Source organism: Felis catus, chromosome C1 (genome assembly GCF_018350175.1).
Source record: "Felis catus isolate Fca126 chromosome C1, F.catus_Fca126_mat1.0, whole genome shotgun sequence".
In the NCBI taxonomy this organism is placed as follows: Eukaryota; Metazoa; Chordata; class Mammalia; order Carnivora; family Felidae; genus Felis; species Felis catus.
Window position 1 is genome coordinate 28386405 of NC_058375.1, and position 12252 is coordinate 28398656.

Genomic DNA, 12252 nt, shown 5'->3' on the forward strand with positions numbered 1-12252 from the left:
AGCGACATTCCCATTAAAGAAATAAAGGAGGGATAAAGATCCACACCACACCATTAACCAACAAAATAAGAAAAAGAATTTAGAGGCACCCCTCTTGGAAAGAAAACAAATGCTTGCAAATGTTATAAATGACTTCCTACAACCCCTTAATCCCCCAAAACAAACACTAGTTAAGAACTAGTAGGAGGGTCGAGTTAGATGATCAGTTAGCATAAACTAACACCATTTCTCTATGTCACCAACAATCAGTAAGAAAACCTAATTGCAAAAGATCTCCTTTATAACATCGACAAAAACATTAAATAGCTAGTAATAGAGCAAATAAGAAGTATGCAATTTCAGCATTAAAAATGACAACAACACTACAGTAGGGAGATACAACAGTAAGTTTAAATGACAAGGCATGGGGCGCCTGGGTGGCGCAGTCGGTTAAGCGTCCGACTTCAGCCAGGTCATGATCTCGCAGTCCGTGAGTTCGAGCCCCGCGTCGGGCTCTGGGCTGATGGCTCGGAGCCTGGAGCCTGTTTCCGATTCTGTGTCTCCCTCTCTCTCTGCCCCTCCCCCGTTCATGCTCTGTCTCTCTCTGTCCCAAAAATAAATAAACGTTGAAAAAAAAAAATAAATGACAAGGCATGTTCTGTTCCAGGATGGTTAGGCCCAAGAATGGAGGTGTCAGTTTATTCCAAATTAATTTTTCAGTTAATTTAATGCAATTCCTATCAGAATCATAGAAGGGTTCTTCTTTTACTTGACAAGATGACTGTCAAATGCATCTGGAAGACTAACCGGGAGGTAACAGCCTAAAGAGAAGAGAGGTGATCTACACTGCCAGATTTAAAATGGATCATAAAAGCCAAAATAATTAAAAACATGTCCTAATGGCATATGAAAATACAGACAGATCAACGGAATGAGATAAAAAGCCCCCAGAGAGAGATTTAAGTAGAGATGAGTATTTAAGACACGACAAAGGTGGCCATTTCCAATCAGTAGGTAAAATATAAATTATTCATTAATTGTGCTGAGACAATTATTCCATTATTTGGGAGAAATTTAAGTTAGATTCCAATCTTAAGCCATATATCAAAATAAGTTCCAGGTGGATTAAAGATTAAATAGCAAGAAAGTCAGGGAAGGAAGGAGCAAAGAAGACAGTATAAAAGTACCAAAAAAGAAAATATAGGTGAATGTTACACAATATTGAGGTGGAGGAGGCCTTTCCAGGAATTACAGCAAAGTCAGAAACCATAGGAGAAACACGGATAACTCTACAGAAATAATATATATCAAATAATAATCTATCAAAACTACCATAAACAAAATTAAATGGCAAACATCGAACTTGGAAAAATATTTGTAACTTACTTGACTGTATAAAAGTTGATGATCTTATTTAAGAAAAATAAACACTTAATGAAAAAAACCCAAATACTCCAATAGAAAAATGTGCAAAGGATAGTTCCCTAAAGAAAAAAAAAATGACACGGGGCGCCTGGGTGGTTCAGTCGGTTGAGCATCCGACTTCAGCTCAGGTCATGATCTTGTGGTCTGTGAGTTCGAGCCCCGCGTCAGGCTCTGTGTTGACAGCTCAGAGCCTGAAGCCTGCTTCAGATTCTGTGCCTCCCTCTCTCTTTCTCTCTGCCTCTCCCCCACTCATGCTCTGTCTCTCTGCCTCTCTCAAAAATAAATAAACATTGAAAAATTTCTTTTAAATAATACAAAGGAGCTGTTAACGTATTAAGAAATGTGTATCGTCCCTAAAAATCAAATAAACTCCATTTCAACCATCAGTGAGATACCATGTTTTCCCCATCCCGTGGGCAAACACAAAACAAATTATAACACCCAGCTTTGCTGAGTGTGTTTAGAAACAGACGCCTGCCTAGCTTTTGATGGAAGTGAGAACTGGTACACCCCGCCTTCCCGGTGGCTACCAGAAAATATCAAAAGCCTTAAAAATGCTCAGGTCTTTGACTCAATACTTTTTGACTCAATTTCTTCGGTTTCTAGGAATTGACTCTGACAGCAATGGTGGACACACCAATCATGCGTGGGGCAGGGGGTCTAGGGACGTCCAACACCAGGGACAGAGTCAATAAACCACAGTAAGCTGTATATTTCCATGTCATAGCAAAAATTTAATGATTTGGAACCTCCCACGACGTAGTTTTAAGTGAAACGCAAAGGTTATAAGGTGCAGTGTGATTCCATGTCGGTAGAGGAAGAACGGAAGGAAGGAAGGAATGGAAGGAAGATGAGGAATTTCTACCACTGACAAAAAAATGTTTTCAAAACCGCACAGGTGAACGGTCCCATGAGGTAGATTTCTATGTTGTTCTTCGTGCTTTTCTTTATTTTCCAAATGAAGCTTTTATGTTTTCTTTCTTCACTCCTTAAAGGAATCAACTTTATCAAGATATGATTTACGTTGAGAAATTCCACAACATGCGCCTTGTTTTAAGTGCATGGTGACTTGTGGTGAATGCACTGACTTGGGTGGCTACCGTCACAATCCTGAACATTCCCATCACCCCAGTAAGATCCCTTGTGCCCATTTACAGTCAATCATAGTTTCCGCCCCCAGCCGCAGGCAGGCACTAATTTACTCTCTGTCTCTAGAGATTCCTCTTTTCTGGACATTTCCTGTAAATGGAATCCTATAAATGGAAGAAGAAATAGGTGGTCTTCTGTGTCTGGCTTTTTTCACTTAATGTATTTTTGAGCCTTACCCATGTTGTAGCGTGTCTCAATACCTCATTCCTTTTGACCGTTAAATAATATTACTTTCTACAGATGTGGCACAGTTTCTTCATTTGGGTTATTTCCATCATTTTGAAAAAATTTTTTTAAAGTTTTTCTTAATGTTTATTCATTTTGAGAGAGAAAGAGAGAGAGCGCGTGCGCGCACTAGTGGGGGAGGGGCAGAGAGACAGAGACACAGAACCCGAAGCAGTCTCCAGACTCTGAGCTGGCAGCACAGATCCCAACCCGGGGCTCAAACACATGAGCTGTGGGATCATGACCTGACCTGAAGTCGAAGCCTGAGCTTAACCGACTGAGCCAGCCAGGAGCTCCTGAAAAAAAATTTTTTGTTTTGTTTTGTTTTGTTTTTTGTTTGTTTTTTTTTTAAACTTTTAACGTTTTTTTATTTATTTTTGAGACAGGGAGAGACAGAGCATGAACAGGGGAGGGTCAGGGAGAGGGATACACAGAATCCGAAACAGGCTCCAGGCTCCGAGCCGTCAGCACAGAGCCCGACGTGGGGCTCGAACTCACGGACCACGAGATCATGACCTGAGCCAAAGTCGGCTGCTCAACCGACTGAGCCACTCAGGCGCCCCTGAAAACAAAATTTTTAAGGGAGTATTTTAAGGGGTGCCGGATGGCTCAGTTGGTTAAGCATCCAACTTCAGTTCATGGTACGATCTCACGGTTTGTGAGTTCAAGCCCCAAGTCAGACTCCGTGCTGATAGCTCAGGGCCTGGAGCCTGCTTCCGATTCTGTGTCTCCCTCTCTCTGCCCCTTTCCTGCTCGCACTCTGTCTCTTCCAAAAAATAAATAAAATTAAAAAATTTTTTTACGTGAGTATTTTATGAAAAGATGCTTAATGTCATTCATCATCAGGAAAATACAAATCAAAGCCACACTGAGATACCACCTCACACCGGTCAGAATGTCTAAAATGAACATATCCGGAAACTCTACATATTGGTGAGGATGTGGAGAAGCGGGAACCCTCTTGCACTGTTGGTGGGAATGCAAACTGGTGCAACCACTCTGGAAAACAATATGGAGGTTCCTCAAAAAATTAAAGACAGAACCACCCTATGACCCAGCAATAGCACCGCTAGGAATTTACCCGAGGGAAACAGGAGTGTTGATGCATAGGGGCACATGTACCCCAATGTTTAAAGTAGGGCTTTCCACAACAGCCAAATTATGGAACGAGCCTAAATGTCCACCAACGGATGAACAGATAAAGAAGATGTGGTTTATATATACAATGGAATACTACTTAACGATGAAAAAGAATGAAATCATGCCATTTGCAGCAACGTGGATGGAACTGGAAGGTATTATGCTGAGTGAAATAAGTCAGTCAGAAAAAGACAGATATCGTATGTTTTCACTCATATGTGGGTCTTGAGAAACTTAACAGAAGTCCGGGGGGGGGGAGCGAAGGGGAAAAAATCGTTACAGAGAGGGAGGGAGGCAAAGCACAAGAGACTCTTACATACAGAGAACAAACTGAGGATTGATGGGGGCGGGGGAGAGGGGAAAATGGGGGATGGGCATTGAGGAGGGCACCTGCTGGGATGCGACCGGGTGTTGTATGTAAGCCAGTTTGACAATAAATTATATTAAAAAAAATGAAGTGAGTATTTTAAAAAGTGGATAAATAAACCTGCGCCCCTGCCTCAGGCCTCCAGCAGGCTTACAATTTGTAACATGTAGTGTGTATGCACGTGAGTGTGTGTGGCTGTGCATAAACGGGCTGGGCGCACGCATAAAACAAGACGAGAAGAACTGTACCCCAAACCGTCAAGAGGGGTTCTCTCTGAGTGACAGGATTATGGGTGACTTTAATTCCCTTCTTTGTGTTTTTCTGTACTTTCCAAAAGTTCTACAGTGAACATGTGTTATATTTCTAATCAGAAAAGCCATCATGTGACTGTGTGTATGTGTTTAAAGGAAAATAAATGATCAAAATACCATATGATCTGGTAATTCTAGGGATTTTAATTTAATGCTGGGGAGTCAGCATTTCTAGGGATATAAATTTAGAGTAAGTTAGAGACACATAAACACATTTATGTATAAGGATCTTCTTGACTATGATATTGAAAAAAATAGAAACAATTTGATGTCCCAAAGTAGGAAATTACTCAATATATTAAAAGCCACCCATATGGCAGAACAACTTGCAGGCATTAAGAGTCAGGGTAGGGGCGCCTGAGCAGTTCAGCTGGCTAAACATCTGACTCTTGATTTCAACTCAGGTCGTGATCTCACCGTCGTGAGATCAAGCCCCACATAGGGCTCCATGCAGAGCGTGGAGACTGCTTGGGATTCTCTCTCTCAACCCCTGCTCTTGCTCGCATGCGCTCTCTCAAAATAAATAAATAAACATTAAAAAAGAAAGAGTCAGGGGTGCCTGGGCGGTGGCTCAGTCGGTTAAGCGTCCAACTTCGACTCAGGTCATGGTCTCGCGGTTTGTGAGTCCGAGCTGTGCTGACAGCTCCGAGCCTGGAGCCCCCTTCGGATTCTGTGTCTCCCTCTCTCTCTGCCCCTCCCCTGCTGGTGCTCTGTCTGTCTCTCTCTCTCAAGAATCAATAAAACACTAAAAATAAAAAATAAAGAGTCAGGGTACAGGATGGCATGCTATGGTGCCCAGCATTTGCTGCAAGACAAAAGGGGAAGGGTGAGTGTGTGTGAAAAGGACACAAATGGGGCATAAAGGTGAGGAGTTGCTGATCATTGGGGCCCGATGGTGCCTGCAGATGCTTATTACTCTTCTCGTAAAAACTCACGAGACTCAGACGGAAACCTAGTAGAAATTAAACAGCTCATCAAGGAGCCAGCGTACAAATAGAGACAAACATATAGCCTTCCTATATATCAGCAATAAACCGTGAGGAATTATAAGGAAAAAGAGAGACCCTATTCACAAAGGCAACAATAAGAAAATAAAATACTTTACAATAAATGTGCAATTCTCATACCAAGGAAACCACAAAACTTTACTGGGGGACATAAAAAACTGGAATAAATGGAGAGGCATAACTTTCTCCTGGAAGAGAAGGCTCAATATTGTAAAGATGTCAGTTCTCTTCAAATTAATTTATAAATTTAATGCAACTCCAATTAAAATCAAAAAGGACATACCAGAAGGGCATACACGAAAATGTTAACAGAGGTTCTTTCTAGAAAGTAAAAAGATAATGGATTGCTTTTGCTTAGTGCTTTTTTTTCCCCAAGTCCTCTGCACCAAGCAAGAGCTTTGGTAATAAGGAAAAAGCTTTAAAAGAATGCTCTTAAGGAATACTTAATGTTATAGAAAATGCTCGTTCTTCGCCCCCCACCCCACCAAAGCAACAAAATTATATTACAGTTTGAAATCTATTTATCAAGGTAAAAGCACATTATCTATATTTACAGAAAAAAGACTGGAAAGATATGTACCAACATCTGATCAATGCACATCTCTGGACAGAAGGGGCTTATGGATACGTTTCCCTTGCTCCTTGTATTATCTTGATTTTTCTAGGTTATTCACAATAAATATGCATTTTTTTTTGTATTTGAACATGTAAAAATAAAAAAAAAACTGTATCAAAGAGAGCCTGGGAAGAAGTCCGGTCACTATAGATCCCATCCCAAATGAGGGTCAAAGGTCATGGGACAAGGAGCCATCTCCTAGGGCTTCACGTCTTCCCGGCCTCTCACATCCTGGTGGGGAGGAAAGGAGAGAGGTTGATATCTTACAAGGGTGGTGACACATCTCAGGCACTGAGACCCCAGCCTAGGGGATATGCGATTCAGCTCCATAAACCACCACCAACCTCTACCACATGCCAACCTGTCACCGGGTCCTAGGACATCAAGAGAAGTTGCCACCAGGCTCCTGCTTCTCAAGGAGTGCTTAGGCAACAATAAGCAGAAAATACCCAGCACCTGTGTGGTGCTTAGCTGTTGGATGCAAAAGTAGAAAGGTTCCCAATTTAAACTCTGGTGACAGTTATGCCTCAGTCTAAACCCAAGCCCTTTACGCTTGATCTCTCTGAGACTCAGTTTCTCCAACTGGAAAATGGGTACATGCTACCAAGGGTTGACCATGGCAAGGAAGAAAATGATGTAACTAAATGCAGGCCACATGGAGAGAATTTAGCTTATGGTAATTTTTATTTTTTTTTATTTTTTTAATGTTTTATTTATTTTTGAGACAGAGAAAGAGCACGAGCAGGGGAGGGGCAGAGAGAGAGGGAGACACAGAATCCGAGGCAGGCTCCAGGCTCTGAGCTGTCAACACAGAGCCTGATGCGGTGCTCGAACTCACGAACCGCAAGATTGTGACCTGAGCCCAAGTCGGACGCTCAACTGACTGAGCCACCCAAGCGCGCTCCTCATGGTAATTCTTTTTTTTTTTTTCGTTTTTTTTTTTTTTTTTTTTAATTTATTTTTGGGACAGAGAGAGACAGAGCATGAACGGGGGAGGGGCAGAGAGAGAGGGAGACACAGCATCGGAAACAGGCTCCAGGCTCCGAGCCATCAGCCCAGAGCCCGACGCGGGGCTCGAACTCACGGACTGCGAGATCGTGACCTGGCTGAAGTCGGACGCTTAACCGACTGCGCCACCCAGGCGCCCCCTCATGGTAATTCTTAAAGGAAGACACAAACAATGCCATTTATTTATTTTTTAATTTTTAATTCTTTTAACATTTTATTTATTTTTGAGAGACACACAGAGACAGAGTGTGAGTGGAGGAAGGGCAGAGAGAGAGGGAGGCCCAGAATCCGAGGAGGCTCCAGGCTCTGAGCTGTCAGGACAGAGCCTGACGCGGGGCTCGAACTCACGAACCGCAAGATCGTGACCTGCGCTGAAGCCAGCCGCTTAACTGACTGAGGTGCCCCCAAACCATGCCATTTATAAAAACAAAATGAATTTTAAACTTCCATGTTTTAGGGCAGGGGGTGGCAAACTTTTTCTGTAAAGGATCAGATAGTAAACATTTTTGGTTTTGTGGGCATGATGGTCTACTCAACTTTCCTACTGTAACATGAAAGTGACGGACAGTATGTAAACAAACAGGTGCAGGTGTGTTTCAATAAAACTTTATTTACAAAAACAGGTAGCTGGCTGGATTTGGCTGGTGGGCTGTATGTAGTTCATCCCCTCTTCTAGGGAAGGGCAGCCTTTATCTTAGAGGTAAAAGGACTTGAGGGCCCGGATGGAGAAGAGAACACTGTGATAGTACTAAATTGCTGGGCAAAGAAAAGGAAAGATGCAAAGTTGAGTTCTGAACGAGGAGGATGGGAGAAGGGCCCAAGAGGAAGGGAACAGGCATGATGTGGACCCAAAAAGGGAGACAGGAAAAGAATATGACTCATGGCCAAAACCAGATGAGACCAGTATGAAATCCTTCAGGGCAGGAAGGAGTTGTGGTAGTACAGTGATGCTTGGTGCTTAGTTTTCTGTGAGCCTGCACTGTGCTGTCACCTCCCTTCCTTACAGGAGCCCTGACATTTAGTAGAGTTGCCCGTAGAAAGTGGACACCAGCTTGTGCTCTTTGGGGGAAGTGACGAAAGGTGGGCAGCGCCCGGCACAAGGTGAATTGGGCAGAAAGAAGATAAGAAGTAGAGAAGGTGGGAGAGAGAGAAGAGAAGTTGGAACAGGAGAGGTTCGGAGAAACCGGAAGCCCTGGAGGATCCTCAGAGACACGGCCTGGAAGAGGCGGCCCCTCCCCTGCTCCCAAGCAGGGTGCAAGGATGGGCGTCATTCTACTTGAACATGTAAGGGCAAGGTGATCCCTAAAGTTGAATGTCTTGGGACACCAAGGCAGTACGTATTTGGGTACAACACAAAGGTTGAGAGATCAGGTTCTGGACGTAGCAGACCCGGGTTTGAATTTTCCCTTCGTAGGGTGCCCTTTTCTCTAGAGAACTGTTCTCAGTTGAAGGGAGCCACCTTGCCCAAGAGGTTCCCCCACTCATCTTGGCCCCGGGGACAGTTTGCAGCCACTGATAACTCATGAACACTGGGGCTCAAAAGTGTGGTCCCCTTGCCTTAAGATGGGAATAACTGTATGCATGTATGCAAGAGCCCGCCCCCCCTGCCCCCACCCGAGCACCTCCATATTGCATCTGGCAAAGGCCAGATCTTACCCGGGGCCGTATCTTTGCCTAGCCCGGTCTGCTTCTCTACCCTGATTTGCCTGTCCCCCTACAGAATTTTCCTAAAGAGCTCTCTTCCCCTCTATCAACCTCATGCATCCTAATCTCTGCCTCAGGCTCTGCGTCTGGGAGACCTGATCTAAGATGGGGGTGACATTACTCCAGAAGAAGTATCAACCACACTTTACCTTTCCATGTTTTTGAAGGAAGGGAAAGGGGGCACCGAACCTCATCAATTGATAAACCATCAAGGGTTCTTCTACCCTCTCCCTACTGGGTCCTCTTGACCCCTTTCCCTTTTGTGCAGGGGGCTTCTACAGACCAGGGAGCTTTGGGAGCTCAGGGTCTGATAGGGTAGGGCCCTGATTCAAGCTCCGCCCCATGGAAGAAAGGCTGCTTTGGGTCTTGGCTTCTGGAAAGAGCACCCTGCCCCACTTAGATGCAGTTCCCCCATTCAATTGGCTCCCCTCCATTTTCTCCCTTCCCATACATTCCTCATGATCGTTATTTAAAGAGGCTAATAAGTAGGTTGGCACCGTTGATTAATGCATAATCTTAATCATGATTGCATAGTGTAATTGGCATTAATTTGAAGAGCCAGTTCATTATGAAAATAATTGTCACTGCTTTCTGCTTTAATAAAATGGAGCAGAGACACCAGGGCTGCTGAGAAAATGGGGTGTGTGTGTGTGTGAGTGAGAGAGAGAGAGAGAGAGAGAGAGGAGAGATGGGTTCCAGAAGATGTAAGCAGGGGTGGAGCACAGCTGGAACTGGAACATTTTCTTTAAACAAGATCTTGAATGGAAACCTACTGGGTAAAACTAATAATAATAATAATAATAATAATAACAACTAATGTGTCAGGGATGATGCTGAGTGCCGTCCGCACTCTCCATTTAATACTCGCAAGAACCTCTACAACCCATTAGATAGAAGCTATTACTGTTCCATTTCACACAAGAGACAACTGAGGCCCAGGGAGGTTCAGGATGCTGTTATTAACTACTGTGTAGTAACTTCTCTTCTACAACCAAAGCCAGCTTGTTAGAGCCAACTGTGAAATTTTCAGAATCTGTAAGTGAGCTGGCAGCTTGAAATCAGCCATGGTGAAAGTATTTACACCACGGAAATAAGCAGACGCTACAAATTAGGACTTTTTTTTCTGGCAAGTGTGCTTCCTAGCACACCGCTGCCCAAGCCTATTTCCATCATCTGGGCATTTAAAGACTTGGTGCCATGGTTCTGGAGAAGGCTCTGTAGCCCCCAAGGCTCCACCAAGCACAGCACAAAAACCACTGCTCAAATCTACCCTCGTCTGCGGAGTGAAAGTCAGGGCCAGGGGTGAGGCAGGGGGGGATTGAAGTGAGCTGTGCCCACCGGAATGAACCTCCTTCTGGCTCCTTCTACAACAATGTGCTATTGTGTTTTGAGAAACACTCTGGATACCCTAAGCAAAAATGCCCATATTAAAAGTTGTGTTTTTTTTATTTAAAAAAAAATTTTTTTTTTCAACGTTTATTTATTTTTGGGACAGAGAGAGACAGAGCATGAACGGGGGAGGGGCAGAGAGAGAGGGAGACACAGAATCGGAAACAGGCTCCAGGCTCTGAGCCATCAGCCCAGAGCCCGACGCGGGGCTCGAACTCACGGACCGCGAGATCGTGACCTGGCTGAAGTCGGACGCTTAACCGACTGCGCCACCCAGGCGCCCCTAAAAGTTGTTTCAATGTGTATTTATTTTTGAGAATCAGAGAGGCAGAGAACAAGTGGGGGAGAGGCAGAGAGACAGGGAGACAGAATTGGAAGCAGGCTCCAGGCTCTGAGCTGTCAACACAGAGCCCGGCGCAGGGCTCGAACCCAAGAGCTGTGAGATCACAACCTGAGCTGAAGCCAGACGTTCAACCAACTGAGCCGCCCAGGCGTCCCAGAAATGCCCATATTTTTAAGATTGCTTTTTTCTGTCTCTGAAAACGTGCCCAAATGGTGGAATTTCCCTGCCTCCCAGGTGAGCCTGCTATGGTGGCCTGTGTCAAGCTGAATGGGACCTCAAAAACCAGGAACAAGGATTGTCATGGCTTCCTTGCCAGGCCTCATCCTTATAACATTAAGGGCAAGGGCCCTGGAGGCACCCCCACCCCCCTAACACATATTCTTTCTAGTCAGATGGACCTAGAAATACCCTGAGGCACAGGTCTTAGGGCAAACGATAGCACAAGGCTGAGTCCCTTTGGTCAAGCCCATGACCTCATGACTGTCTAAGGCTGGTCTGGAAACTGTTGAGATTTTCCTTTCTCTTGAACAACTTTGTGCTCCTGAATTTGACCCTTGCAAAAGCAGCCCAGCCCTGAGTGCGGTGAGCCTGGGAGACTCAGCAGAGCCTGTGCTTGCCTCCCCCGTCTGTCTGGCAGCCGAGTCCCAGGAGACACTCATGTTCCCAGCACCAGGCCCAGGCACTGTCTGTCCTCTGGGGCCTGAGTCTGCTCTTTTTTTTTCTAGTGTGCTTTGTTCTTTTTCTGAAGTTTCCAAGGTGTCGTGGAGATTAATTGAGACGCTGATCAGCGAGATTGTTGCTAACAGCCTCTTCCTGGGGCCCGCCTCCCTGTCTGTTCTGATCAGGGCTTTCTCTTCTCCCTGCCAGGGCCCCTGCGGCTCTGTGCAGCCTGTGGGTTGGAAGAACCAGGCTCTGTTCTCTGCTGTACCTTGGCCAGCCCTTAGGGGACCCTGACAGTGCTTCTGAACTTGCTTTTGGGCCTCTCTGTGCTGTTGTCTCAGCAGGAGGAGTCAGGGGACACGTTGGCTGGCTTTCCCCGCTGGGCCTAATATGTGGTTTGCAATAAGCAAGCAGTGCCCAGCATAAAAGGCCCAATGATGGGCTTTCTGAGGTCGTGGGCAAGGGGGGAGGGGGCAAGGAATAGGCGTGTCTCCCCTTTCATTTGTTCGATCATTCATTCGTCCATTCATTCTTTCGTTCCTCAAGCAGTTTATTGGCTACAAGTGGGAACACGGCTGTGTGCCGGTCACTGTGTGAGTCAGCCCGTGGCTGGACACCCTTCCAACCCTCCAGGGTGTTCCTCCAAGGGGTGAGAGAAGGAACACCCATAAAAACACTACATGGGTAAAAACTCTCCATGTGATAAGAATGGTCAGAGAGCTGGTGAGGCTCAGAAGGGTGCCATGGAGGTCTTCACGGAGGAGGCAGCATCTGACCTGCTCAAGCTGAGCTGTGGAGGGAGTGTGGCAGGCTGCAGCAGGTAGGGAGACTGGCCTGGGGCGGGCACCGTGGGCATGAGAGAGTGCTAGGGCGGGTGGGACCCAGGCAGGAAGGGAGGACTGGTCAGTGAGGAGGCGCCGGAGGGAGAC

At 45.4% G+C, this 12252-nt stretch overlaps 1 protein-coding gene across 2 annotated transcripts in view; it reads right to left on the bottom strand.

Moving 5' to 3' along the window:
* GRIK3 (glutamate ionotropic receptor kainate type subunit 3) overlaps positions 1-12252 on the bottom strand; it is a 230466-nt gene that overhangs the window by 93267 nt on the left and 124947 nt on the right. The gene's annotated exons all lie outside the window — the stretch shown is intronic.